The sequence below is a fragment of the Athene cunicularia genome (genome assembly GCF_003259725.1).
Source record: "Athene cunicularia isolate RWA chromosome 3 unlocalized genomic scaffold, athCun1 chr3_part1, whole genome shotgun sequence".
Taxonomy (NCBI): Eukaryota; Metazoa; Chordata; class Aves; order Strigiformes; family Strigidae; genus Athene; species Athene cunicularia.
Genome location: NW_020799097.1, coordinates 103053787 through 103066349, shown reverse-complemented (window position 1 = coordinate 103066349; position 12563 = coordinate 103053787).

Here is a 12563-nt window from a genome sequence, read left to right as displayed (position 1 = left end):
AACCACTGGCTCAGCTGCCCTCTTTATTAATACATCAGCATCACTCTGATTTTATTGTGAAGTCAACAGACATTCTTACCTACACAGAACCCATTGCTGTCTCCTGACATTAGTGAAAGAATTTAACTGTTTTTTTTCTGTTCATTGAAGACAGACAGAGAGCAAGAGATAGACCAAAATCCTAGCTTTGAACAGATTCAAACATCATGCAGATTCAAATTTAAGTCCCATGGTTCTGCTCTTCCTTTAAAATGAGTACAGCTATTTTCTGATATTTAATTTTCCTCAGACATAAATGTTTGGTGTCTGTCTGATCCATTTCTGTTATGAAGAACCTTACACTACTCCAGAGCCAGTGTAAATTTTAAAAAGGACAAAATCAGGTCAAAATTTTAATTTTTACTTGCTGAAATAACAGCACATATTTTCAGGCATATTGTTGCTTTTTATCAGCATGTTCCCAGCTGATACACAAAACTACCTTGCCTTGCCTTGCCTTCCTTTTACTCATAGAGAAGAGATATGCAATAAAAGTCTTGTGCTACCTTTGCATTACAGCACTCACCCGAAGTCTCAGTCACATGTGCACAAAGGCTACAGTCTCTCTGTAGACACACATTGTGTATGTATGCGATTATTTACATGACAGTCTTTGGTATTTTCTATATGCCACTTCACAGTCTGTGCAGACACACACATAAAATTAGAGTTTTTCTGTAACTGGATAAAGCCTTTAATTTCAATCTTCAATCACCTAAATATTTTCAAAAGCTGGTCAGTCAGACTCCCTAAAATTCATGTCAAATTCATTAAATTGTTACAGCTGGAAAAATAAACAAAAAGTAAAGCAAAACCAAAAGAAAACGTTAACATTTTGGTTTTATCTTTGAGAGAATAGACATTGTCCATTGCTTCTGGAACAGACATTTAATTTGGAACTATTTTTATGAAAAGGGATTAAACACCCCAGTAAAAGAATCAGTATAATTCCATGTCACATAAAAGAAACACGGTGTCCAACTGCCATGCTAGGACAAAAATCTGGTAACTATTATGTTATTCCACATGAATATTTCGTTTTCACCAGAAAGCTGTTTTTTAAACACAGATATTGCAGTGGGCAACAGCCTACTTCAGTTCCCAAATTTAAAAAGCTAAAGTTCCCTATGATACACTCTTTTAAACCTATTTTGTCTATAATTCAAGTCTTCTTCCTTATGACCCAGAAGACAGGAGGACAGACAGACGTCTGGCTACCACCATGCACCCATAACCTAGCAGGATGCAGCAACACATATTGCAGGCCTATGGCTTCCATTTTCATTTCAGCTGCTCCAAGCATCCTCCAGTGCAGAAAAACAACAGGACGTAAGGGGATTTTATTTATTTTGGTGATTTTCTACAGTGGATTAACAGTTTTGTTTACAACCTTTATGTTTTCAAGCATGCTATTCACCACCAAAGTTTTCATATCTGATTATCAGAGTCTGAATATTCCCTATGTTGTGATAGTTATTATTTATGTTTGTTGATGAAATATTGGGTTTGTCATGCACTAGGATAGATTTGGAGAACAATATGAAAACTCATCACATCAGCTTTATACTCAAATTCTCCCCTGTCCTAAATAATATCTCAGACTGGGAGAAATGACTAAAGAATTTTAATTATAGTTTTTCCCTGCTTTCTTACAAAAATATGTGGGGTTTTGTACTACATATTTAATTCAAATAAAAGAAAGGCCAGCTACTTGAGATCATTGAGATACTAATTCTCCAATATTTAGCATTTTGTATGTACTTTGCATCTAATTTGCACATGAAAGATTATTAAATATACAGGGAAACAATGGATTAATCTTTCTTTGTCAATCCATATTATGCGGAAAAAAAGTCTTTCACTTTTGAATATTTTTTTTGCAAGAAAACTGTGACTGTTCAGCACAGACTAAAGCTTAAGCTGTTTCATCAAATTACTAGTCTCTGCATTATGGAATTATAAATCAATTAACATAATAAAAACAATTTATAGATCTGAAATAAAATGTCAATTTCACGAGTAATCATTGAATCATAATTCAGACACCATGAAGCTGGTGATGAATTTGTGACTTTGATAAATGCCTTCTCAGTCTGTATTTCATGAAAGCTTCAAAAGCACTTTAAAAGTTTAATAAACTGGATGACATTTCTTCTGTTTGAATTGTTTCATGGTGTTGGTCGTTTATTTACTCTTAAAAAATATCCGTTGCAATTTTGCTAAATGTTTTTAGAATATATGACTTGCACTCTTAGTATCACACTCCTAAATTCTGTTAAACATAAAGCAAAATTCTGAGCAGTACTTCTCAGACACCTCACATTGTCCTGCAAGTCCCAGTACTGATCCCATTTCTGACAGCTGTGCTTCTCAGTTTGCTGGCATGTAAAAATCATAGTATTACAATTACAGTATTACAGAACTGATTCAGTTTAAAATCCTCTACATATTGGTAGATTATTTCTTCCCTATTTTATTCCTTTTGTTTATTTTCTCTTTGAGGTATGTGGCTTCAGAGTACAAATTTCACTTTGTTATCTTCTTTCCTTTTTAATTTCTCTCTCTTCAACCAAGTGTATGTGAGACTTCCCATTTTGTATTATATCCACACTTAATTTTATGCCACTTCACCAGGAAAAGAAAATTCCTAGAAATTCTTCAATAGGCTTCCAAGCAAAAAGCTGTTATTATTCAGCACAATTATAAAATTTATAGACCTATATACCAAAGTTTGTCCTAATTTTTATTGTCATCATCAAGACTTCTCCTTGGCACAGAAAGGGTCCTTCCCACTTGCAAGGATGAGAAACTGAAACACTTAAATATGTATATGCAATGAAATATTTTCAAGTGACCAGACTGAAGCATTTCTGAAAATTGCATTCTTCAAGATGTTCTGGAGAATAGCTCAGAGAACCTCTAGAATTTCTGTCTACTTACACAAATATTAACCCATCCATTTACAGAACTGCACCCCTGAATTTTATACCTAAAACTCAGATTCTACAATAAACTTTGTCTAAAATAAACTGAATTTTTATTATTAATATGTTAGGAATACTGAAATATTTCTTTTAATCTATGTTTATTATCCTGATGTATTAGATACATTCTAAGAGATTGGCACAATAACTTTTTTATGAAAATGGAAAGAGAAAAGTTAGAGGGTAATAGCTTGTATCTATTAATAAACTGCTTCATAAACTAGAAAATTATCATATCAACAACACTTGTGGATGCATGTCTTGGATACGAATTTGCTACTCTATGGACTTATATCATACCACTGAACCTATCTTGATTCACAAATTCTGTTTACACCCAGAAACGGTGTCACATCTACTTTAAAATAACTTAATCAATCTGGTATAATGCCACATGTGAGTGTTAGTATATTATTTTTCAAGTGACTTTTACAATGATGTAAACTCTTCCAAATCATAATAAGATTCTCAAGAGATTTTTTGGTATTAGTTTTACTAAACTGGTTTAATTAGCACTGTCAGTTTAAATAATGCACTTCTCTGTAAATCATGCTTCAGTTTTTATGTTCATAAAAAATGGCATAATAAAACTTATTCACTTCTCAGATCCTTGGGTGGAATATGCTACTGAAATAGACAACATTTTAGTACTAACACACAGGCTACATGAAAAATGTACCCAGAAAGAATTCAAACTATTTTACTATAAACCTCAAAAAAGATAATCAATCAAAAACAATGTTATCCTGGAGAGACTTTCGATTAAAATTTCACTGGAGGTAAAAGATGGAATCCTGTCTGTTATCTGAATGTGAATTTGATGGAAACTAGAGCCAAGAACAAGGACTGGGATTCGATGGGGTAAGACACAAGCAAAGCCTTGGAAGCTTTTTCCTGTCTTTGTGCAGTGACCCAGAAATTATTCATAGTATAATAACTTTGTTTAGTTGTTATTTTTGTTGTTTTAGAAAACTTTACAAGACAAAAACTTACCTCATGCTACATTGGAACGAGAACTCTCCCATGGACATTTAGATGTAGTTTCTGCTTATAAGTGAAGAGCTTTGGGTAAAAGGTAAAGGACAGACAGTGACTGCAGCAGCACACTGGTGAAGATTCAGTATTTGTTCCCAGACAGCACTTGAGAATTCCTGAACACCTGAGAAAAAGCTCTGTTTTGCTGCTCCTTTTCTGTCGATTTTCATTTTTCTTCTTATTTTTACTGTATTGACTCCCACCCAACACTCCAATCTAAAAAACCCAACCCACAAGTAAAGCTATCTTCATCAGTAGCTTGCATGCACTATAATCAGTGTATTTTACAGAATTACACTGAATTACTCTGAGGTGCTACCTTAGAGTGAACTGTACAGGGTACAGTTCACTGCTTTGTCATCTGTCTTCAAAGCTTCTCCCCTCCAAAAAGTAATGTGTATGGGTCACATTCAGAAGGAGCCTAGATAACCATAAAGGAGAACTGATTTATATCTGTTATGTTTTCTCAGCACATACATTAGAAAGTGTTACACCTAGAGCTAGGTGTATATTTGAGGCCCAAGTACCAACTGTGGCTGCATTTCAGAGTGCCTGTATAACCTTCAGCAAGTACCTTAATGTCTGTGCTCTAGGTTCCCCAACTGCAAAATGAAAATAACTCCACTTACTTTCTGTTGTAGTCTGTGAAGATGAAAAGTGTTGAATAAGAGTTAAAATATTCTTGCAAGTCAAAATGAATGTATGTAAAAGGAGTCTTCTTGAACCTCCTTCTTACCTTATTTCAAGTGGTTTGGACCCACTGGAGTTATTCTAGCATTTACAGCTATTGCTGATTTAACACATCATAAGCAAGTCAGAGTCATGCTCACTGAATATGTGTTGACATAATTAACATGCTGCAAGAAAGCAAGACTTGCTCACCAGTATGTAAAGTTAAGCACATTTTAGCAAAGTAAGAAAAATGTACAAGAAAAAATTAAGTTTGATGATTTAACATCAGTGCAAATTAAATTAATTGCTGGGGACCGAATTTTATATAAAGATCAAATAAATCCCTTTAGATAGAAAGCTTGAAATAGGTCTTCGTTGAACATCATTAATGGTACAGCTTCTCTCTGCATTGACAAAGCTCATTGGCTATGAGCAAGAAGGTTGCCCAGCAATCTAGCTTTTTTTTTTTTTTTTTTATTTCAAGCATGTCTTGTTTGAAAGGGATAATTGTGCCCAGCAGATCTTGTTTCTAACGCTTCTTATATATAGCGAAATACAGTAATTTAGCAGCTTGCTGGGGGAACAAGAATTTGTTCCAGTTCCTGATTTAAATGTTTATGCTAATTGCTATTTATTGGCTCAGATGCAAATGATAGGTTGGCCAAAGTGAAATTTTATGACGAGCAAACTCCCCCCTTTTGTGCAAATTGAAAAAGTGAAACAAGAAGAGGATGAAATGAGCCGAAGATGGTCTTAATGGCTGCTTTTTAATGGGGAAGATAAAATTAAGACTGATTTACGTGGCCAACTCCCCTGTTTTCTCTTATCAGCTCATTTGGCAGGAAAAATGGAAAAGTAATTGTTCCTCTTTCAATGTGGGCCTCAAACCATTATTTATTGGCTGAAATTAATCGCTGTTTATCCTTCATTCACGTGGAAACCGCTCTATCAGCATTATGAACCCCAGCAACTCAACTAGTCCCTTGCAATTTAGCCAACAGCAAGCTCAGATCCTGATGAGCCGTGCCTTAATTTTCTGGGCTGTGGGAGTTAATGAAGACTCCTTTTTTTAGGTGGACATATTTGTATTTCTACAACATTAATAACAAAGGCCCACACTTTCTTTTCTGCAGCATGTAAATTATTTTTTTTTTAGTAGAGAAAAAATAGAACACTATTCATAAAGCTGGACAGAGTTGTAAGAGTAGAAAGAAAGACTGACATTTGCTTGTGCAGAGAAGCTCCTCGAGAGATGAATAAGGTGATAGGTGACTCTGATCGCCTTAAGAAGTCCCCTGTTATGGAGTGTGTAGTGCAGTTACAATGGTTTGCCACTGAACAGTGGTTTTATTTATCCTTTCCTCCTTATGTTTTATCTTCATTGTATCCACCTTCCAGCTTGGTAAGTTCACTGTACCGGCTGCCCATGCATTTAATGCCAAAAGGGAACTATGCAGCTGGGACAGCTACAGCTGCATCTTATCTAATTCTGCCTAAGGGGGCCAACTGGTACTGGCAACATGCACTTCAGGCAGAAGTCCTTTCCTGCTGCTTTTCTGAGATGGTGCAAAGCATCACCCAGTTCTCCAACCACATAGCCAGGAGGAGAGACAAACATTTGCCTTTCCCTTGCTTTTTTTTTCCAGGCCCAGAATGCCCTTGGAAATGAGATGCTTGATTTCAGTAGCAGTAGCAGCTGCTGCCTTGAAAATATCAGCAATAAGCAAATACAGTTTACATAGTAATAGAAAGAAAAATGGATTATTAAGCAGACGCCATAGGAACTGTCCAGTTGGTTCCAGCCTAAGGTGTGTCTATTCCACTGCTGTGTCTATGACAGTGGCCAGGGGAGAGAATAAATAAGAAGGTGTGAACCAGTCTTCTTTGCTGCCTTTGACTAAGGGCCAGCTTGATGTCTAATTGTTCACGACAGGCTGAAGCCCCAAAGCATGAGTTCTAAAAGATTTAAGACCAGCAAAAGTAACAGTGGATGAGAAATATGCTTCTACTGAACATGGCTTCTGAACACCACTATTCAGGAGCATACATACACTTAAGTATGCTGGTGTTTAAAAACTATCCTAATCCTCCCTTCACAGGACCTAAGAATGAAGTAAAATTGAGCAAGTTTTAAGCAAAGCAATGTGTGCTGCAATTTAGGCTTCAGCAATCTTTTATATGATAACACATATTCATGTTGTCTTTCTTCATTAATATTATGAGGGAGACCACTGGACGCACTCCCTCATATCTGCTCCAAGATCTGTACATTAGCATTTTAGAAAGGGCAGAGGTAGTGAATCTGTAAACCCAGTAATGAATTTCTAGATGTGACTTATGTTCAGCTCACTTCTTAGAGAGAGGGGAGGAATCTGCTACATACATTTCAGACTCCGATATTGGTAAGAGAAGTTATAAAAATGTTATAGTTAGCAAGTGAATTAATTTACAGATTAACATTTATGCCTTCATCAATATATGGTTAGAAACCTTAAGGGAACACCAGTTTAACTTTCCAGTAGAAAAAAAGAAATGTAAATATTTTTAAACTACGATTCTATATAACATGCCAGGAAGGGGTTCCCATAATTTTGGATGGGATCCAGATGAAATTACTTGTGCACATATAACTGCATAAGCCCAGACAGGCTAAGAATATTGATTCTGCAACAGGTTAAACAATACAGAAAAGGCAAAGTGTTTGTGCAAACTCTGATGCTGGAGGGAAATAGTGTTTATGGTAACAAGCTAATAAGTCTACATCACACCTTCTAAGCCTGGTACTCCCTCCTAGGGACCAGATATCCTCTTGCCCTGAGTTATTCGCTTAGGACCCGATTGTCCTGGTTCAGTTTTCATCCTTACAGCTGGGAAAGCATCCTTAGTATGATGCGTGGCAGGGCAAGGCTATCCTCCACTGGTGATCTCTTGGCACATGTTGCACAGGCAGCACCAATCTCCAATTGGAGAAATGAAGAAAGAGGTAAATTGAAGCCACTCACTTCCTCTCCAGGGATAAACTACAAAACATGGCTGCCAATCACACAGATGATTGGTGTGTGATATTTTATTACATAATAGACTGAATGACTGTCAGCCAGAGAAGACACCTACTTGAGTGAAGATGACAAAGAAATTCACATTGTTTCTCACTCATTTTCAAAGAGGCCAGATTCTAGCTGACTTTTGCATAGATATATCCATGGAGAGAAGACACGGGACCAGCTCCTCTACGTTTTCACAGAGACAGCCATTGTTGCTCCACCTCTTACACTGCTGGGAAAGATGCCTCTCAACACTCTTCCCCCAGATTAATTTCCCAAACAGAACGAACCAAATGGAGAGACAACAGAGATTATGCGTAGACTTATTCTTCATTACTGCCAGCTTGATGTTCATTTTCACATGTACCAAGAGAAGAAAATCATAACTCACAAATGCAACTTTGGAAATGCTCCATTTGGGTGCTGTATTCTCACTGGCACAAATGGGAAAGTTTTTACATTTTGTTGCTTATCTAAACTCAGGTCTTGATCCTGCTTCCAGGTAATTTAGTGGGAGTTCTACCATTAACTTAGCTGTGGCTATGTCTATTTGAATACTCCCCTTTTTTTTTTTTTTTTTTTTTTTTTTTTTTTTTCTAATTAAAGACAAGCTTGAGTCCTGGAGCTAAATTCTGATTACACTTTCATCCTAATGTCTGAACTTGATTGCCAAAATAAGACACATAATCCTGCACGTAAAGGCTACATTGAAAGTCTGAATTTCAGAGGTATTGACCATAAAATAAAAGTCCATACATATAATGTGTGTGCTGAGCCCATGCTTTCCGACTCAAGTGCAGGTTTATGTGTCTTATTTCCCCTGTAAATTGAGCCCAAGCCCCTAAAAAATCTTGGAAAGACGTTTCTATACCTAGAATCTATCTCAACTTTTTGAAGCTTAGGACTGTTCCTAAATCAGATTATCATACCACAAAGCAGTATATTTCCAGGGGCAGATTCTTTCTTACTTACTGCACCCCGGTTGTCTTTTTTAAAGAAGAGTGGGTCTATGTTTTTTATTTTTTTTAGAAGTGCTGCTTGTTTGTTTTCTGTTGTCACACAGGATGCATGGAGTTCAGGATGCATGGAGATTTTCAATGAAAAGGAAAGGCTGATCTTTCACTGTCCAGTAGACCTAAGACTAGTCGTCTGTGCCAAGGTGAGTTTCTGTCTGCTAATAATCATTCTTGCCATTGCAGTAATGTGCTTTTCTACTCTGTCATCCAAAGTACTGTGGCTTTAAGACAAAAGACATGACAAATAACAGATCTGTTTAACTTTACTTCGACTTTGCCAGTCGACTTTTCAGCTATGTCATTAAATTTAACAAAGTTAGCTGAGGACCCAGAATTTTTTCAGTTGTAAGAAGCTTTTTTTAAATATTAGTTTTATGATTAAAATGTTAAAATTATGTAAGATTGTACCTATCCATTTAAGATTATTCTCATTAGTTTTCATAATTATTAGAGTCCACTTAAGTAATTTATGCATGGTCCTTTAATGCAGCTGTCCCAATAATTGAATCCTCTTTGGCCTTGCTGATCGTAGTGCTTTCCACCTAAATTTCATAATTGATACTACATACACTCAGATGTCACAGCTCTTGGGAGATACAAGAGCCTTGAAAGGATCTGGAGTTGTGTTCTATCTTATTGTTATTATATTCTACAGAAGTGATAAGCATGTAGGGAATACAACCTGATTATACCAAGTCCTATGTGGAAGAGCTCACACCAAAATATATTCTCAGCAGAAAAACGTCTTTCTAAAATGATGGCAAGATACCCAGAGAAAGTAAAGCTTTGCCGTGCATCCTGTGGCTTTGGGCAGGAGCTCTACTTTACATTGCTGAAATCTGTGTGTGTGTGTGTGTGTGTGTGTGTATATATATATATATATATATATATATATATATATATATATGATCTACCTGTGTACGTAACTCACCCATATCCATTTAGCTGGAATCACTTAAATAATCTGGGATATACTTTCATTCTCTGAAGGAAATGTAAGATAAGCACACTCAGAGAAGTTTATCATAACCTAGCTCCAGAGCAACCAGAGCTTAAATGTGAATGACTGTAACGTCCCAGCAGATACTCTGACATTGCTGTATCTGTGATCTGGGAAATTCCCTAGGCTGTTTCACCCTTGCAGTGGATCCAAGTACCAGGTAACATTTCTGGCTCCTTTAGGAATCTGGCAAATGATCCTCTGTTGCTTCACACCTTGTATTGTCATTCAACCTATACAAAATGAGTACAAAACACCACAGGCTCCATTTTGACATTTACTTCAGTACAGATATGTCAGTGTATACCACCAGAGATGGTGGCTCTATGTTCTTATTTGGCAGCTTTTTAATCTCACTTTGCACTAGAGAAATAGATGTACAGTACATGATAATGGGAAAAAAAAATAGTACTTCAGAAGTATTTGATGGTGAAATAATTTCAGTTCAGTTCTCTACTCTTCAAAGCAAATGCAATATTATTTTCCTCACAGAATCATTGGGAAACCCTTGCCTTTCAGCTTAATTGCTAGCTCATTTGAGAATAACTGTCTTGTCTTTGCTAGGATGTCAACTCTTTATCCCAAGCTAATGAACTCAAGCTGAACCCACTTTCTTCTGTTAACATGGCAAGGGCATTAGGGAGAAAGGCAACCAATTAAACTTTCACATATTTCTACCATCCTGGTTTCTGAAGGTAAAGCTACCCTAATTGGTCTTACTGCAATATAGCCAGCCTCAGTGTAACATATTTCTTGCCATCCTTTGTCTAAGAGAGAGCACGCTGCTGCTCAGATCGATCCCGTGCAATGGGGAGGTTCAGCACTGCCGTGGGGAACTGCCTGCTCTCTGCCCATCCTGCCTATCCTTGTCCTCTCTGAGATGGTACAGGGGTTAGCAACTTTTGCTGGGTCCACCCAGACCCTTTTGGTGGACCTCTCCTGTGGCTCTCCTTCCAGGGACACAGAAGCCTGCTGTCCAGCTAGCAGGATGGTTTGTCTTTAAGAAATAAAGAAATTCTGTATCAAAAATTAAATTCTAGCTTCACACATCTACTGGTGCTGAAATGGAAATGCAGATCTGAAGGTTACAAGTGATTCATAATTCTACATGGGGCCAAACCAGACTCCTGGATGAAGCCATCCACCCATATCTTCTGTATGTGTTTGTCATCTGGGTGCAGATTCATATAGTACAGCTGAGGCTATATTGCATCTGGAGGAGATGAGGGAGGGAGGAAGTGGAAAAAAACATTACTGGTTTGAGGAATTTTTCTGCTGTGAGGCTGAGAGGTGCCAGGATCAGATATCCATGCATTTTGTCTGATTTCTTGTGAATAGGCATCTGAGAAAAGAGTTCAGCAAGTGTCTTGTGTTCTGGGATATTCTTGTGAGAGTCCTACACCACCACCTGCATTTGCAGAACTCTGGACAAAGCTGTGGGGTGACTGTCCTGCACCACCTCTCACTGGCCCCAGGGGCGGGAGTATTCCTGACCCACTTCTGCACAGTGTCCATCTACTTAACTTCAGTGGCCCTGGTTTTGTGGGAAGGGCTTTTAGATAGCTATGACTTTTTGAGGTGCCATCTCAGAGTGGATCCAACCTCCAGGCAGGAAGACACAGCCAAGAGCTGTCTAGTCATGCTGCTGTATGATGCTATACTGCTCCAATATGCTCTCCTTCCTGGTCATGCCTGTTCCAGTGCTGGCTGAATAAAACATCTCAGCCTTTTTCTGACACATCTACATCCTTTTTAACCAAAGCAACACCAAAAGTTGTAGCAGATATTGTTATCTGGGCCACTATGTTCAATGAAGATATACCTGATTTAAATGAGTTTAAATTAAGGCTTTTCTTCTCAAGCATAAACACAGTCTCTTATTGCTTTGAAACAGAAAAGGAGGCAGGATACAAACAGGAATGATAACATCATCTGAAAGCTAAACTGTGGATTGTTAGATAAAAATGACAAAAACTCTTCCAAATAATTTAGTCTCTTGTGAATCAAAGTAGTGGCTCCACAGCCAATTCACACATTTGAAAAAAAAATCTTAATCTATTTTGAAACAGGTATCTGACTGCTTCACCTGGTGTCATCTTGTTCTGGTATGATGTGAAACACTGGTAACAGCTATCTAAGCACTTGCTCAGTACAGCCCATGAGATTGTAAATCTCTGTTGTAGCTCCCTCAATAACCTTCCAGTCTGAGGATGTGGTTCAGCCATTCCTATTGCAAAACACACAACATGCTTTGCCCAGCCTTGTTACCATTCTTTGTATATTTTTGAGCTCTAAGAGTCAATTTTTCAAGACAATGGGACTAGAATTTCATACAATATACAGGATGATAGAACAACTGGATTTCAGAATATTCAAACATTAATTTCAGACTATTTAAACATTAATTGCACCTGATAAAGGATGGTGAGTGTTCCCACAACTCAAGGATTAGAGCTCCCAAAAATGTAGTTATATTGCTACTTCTTTTTTCCATTTGACAGTGATACTTCGGTATTTAATCTGGATTTCTTGGATCCAAGGGAACCTCTCGCCAGCATACATTTTTCATCATAAAGATTTATGTGAAATATAAAAATCACAACCAAACTGGCAGTTTGCAGACTGTCCAGTTTACCATTTCATCTTGACATGGTTATGTATGCTAGCAAATAAAAGGTTTCAGTGTATAAATTTATTATTTTAAAATCATGTAAAAAACATTTAATCACATTAAAAAATCCTAGACATTTTGTCAAAAATATAATTTTATTAT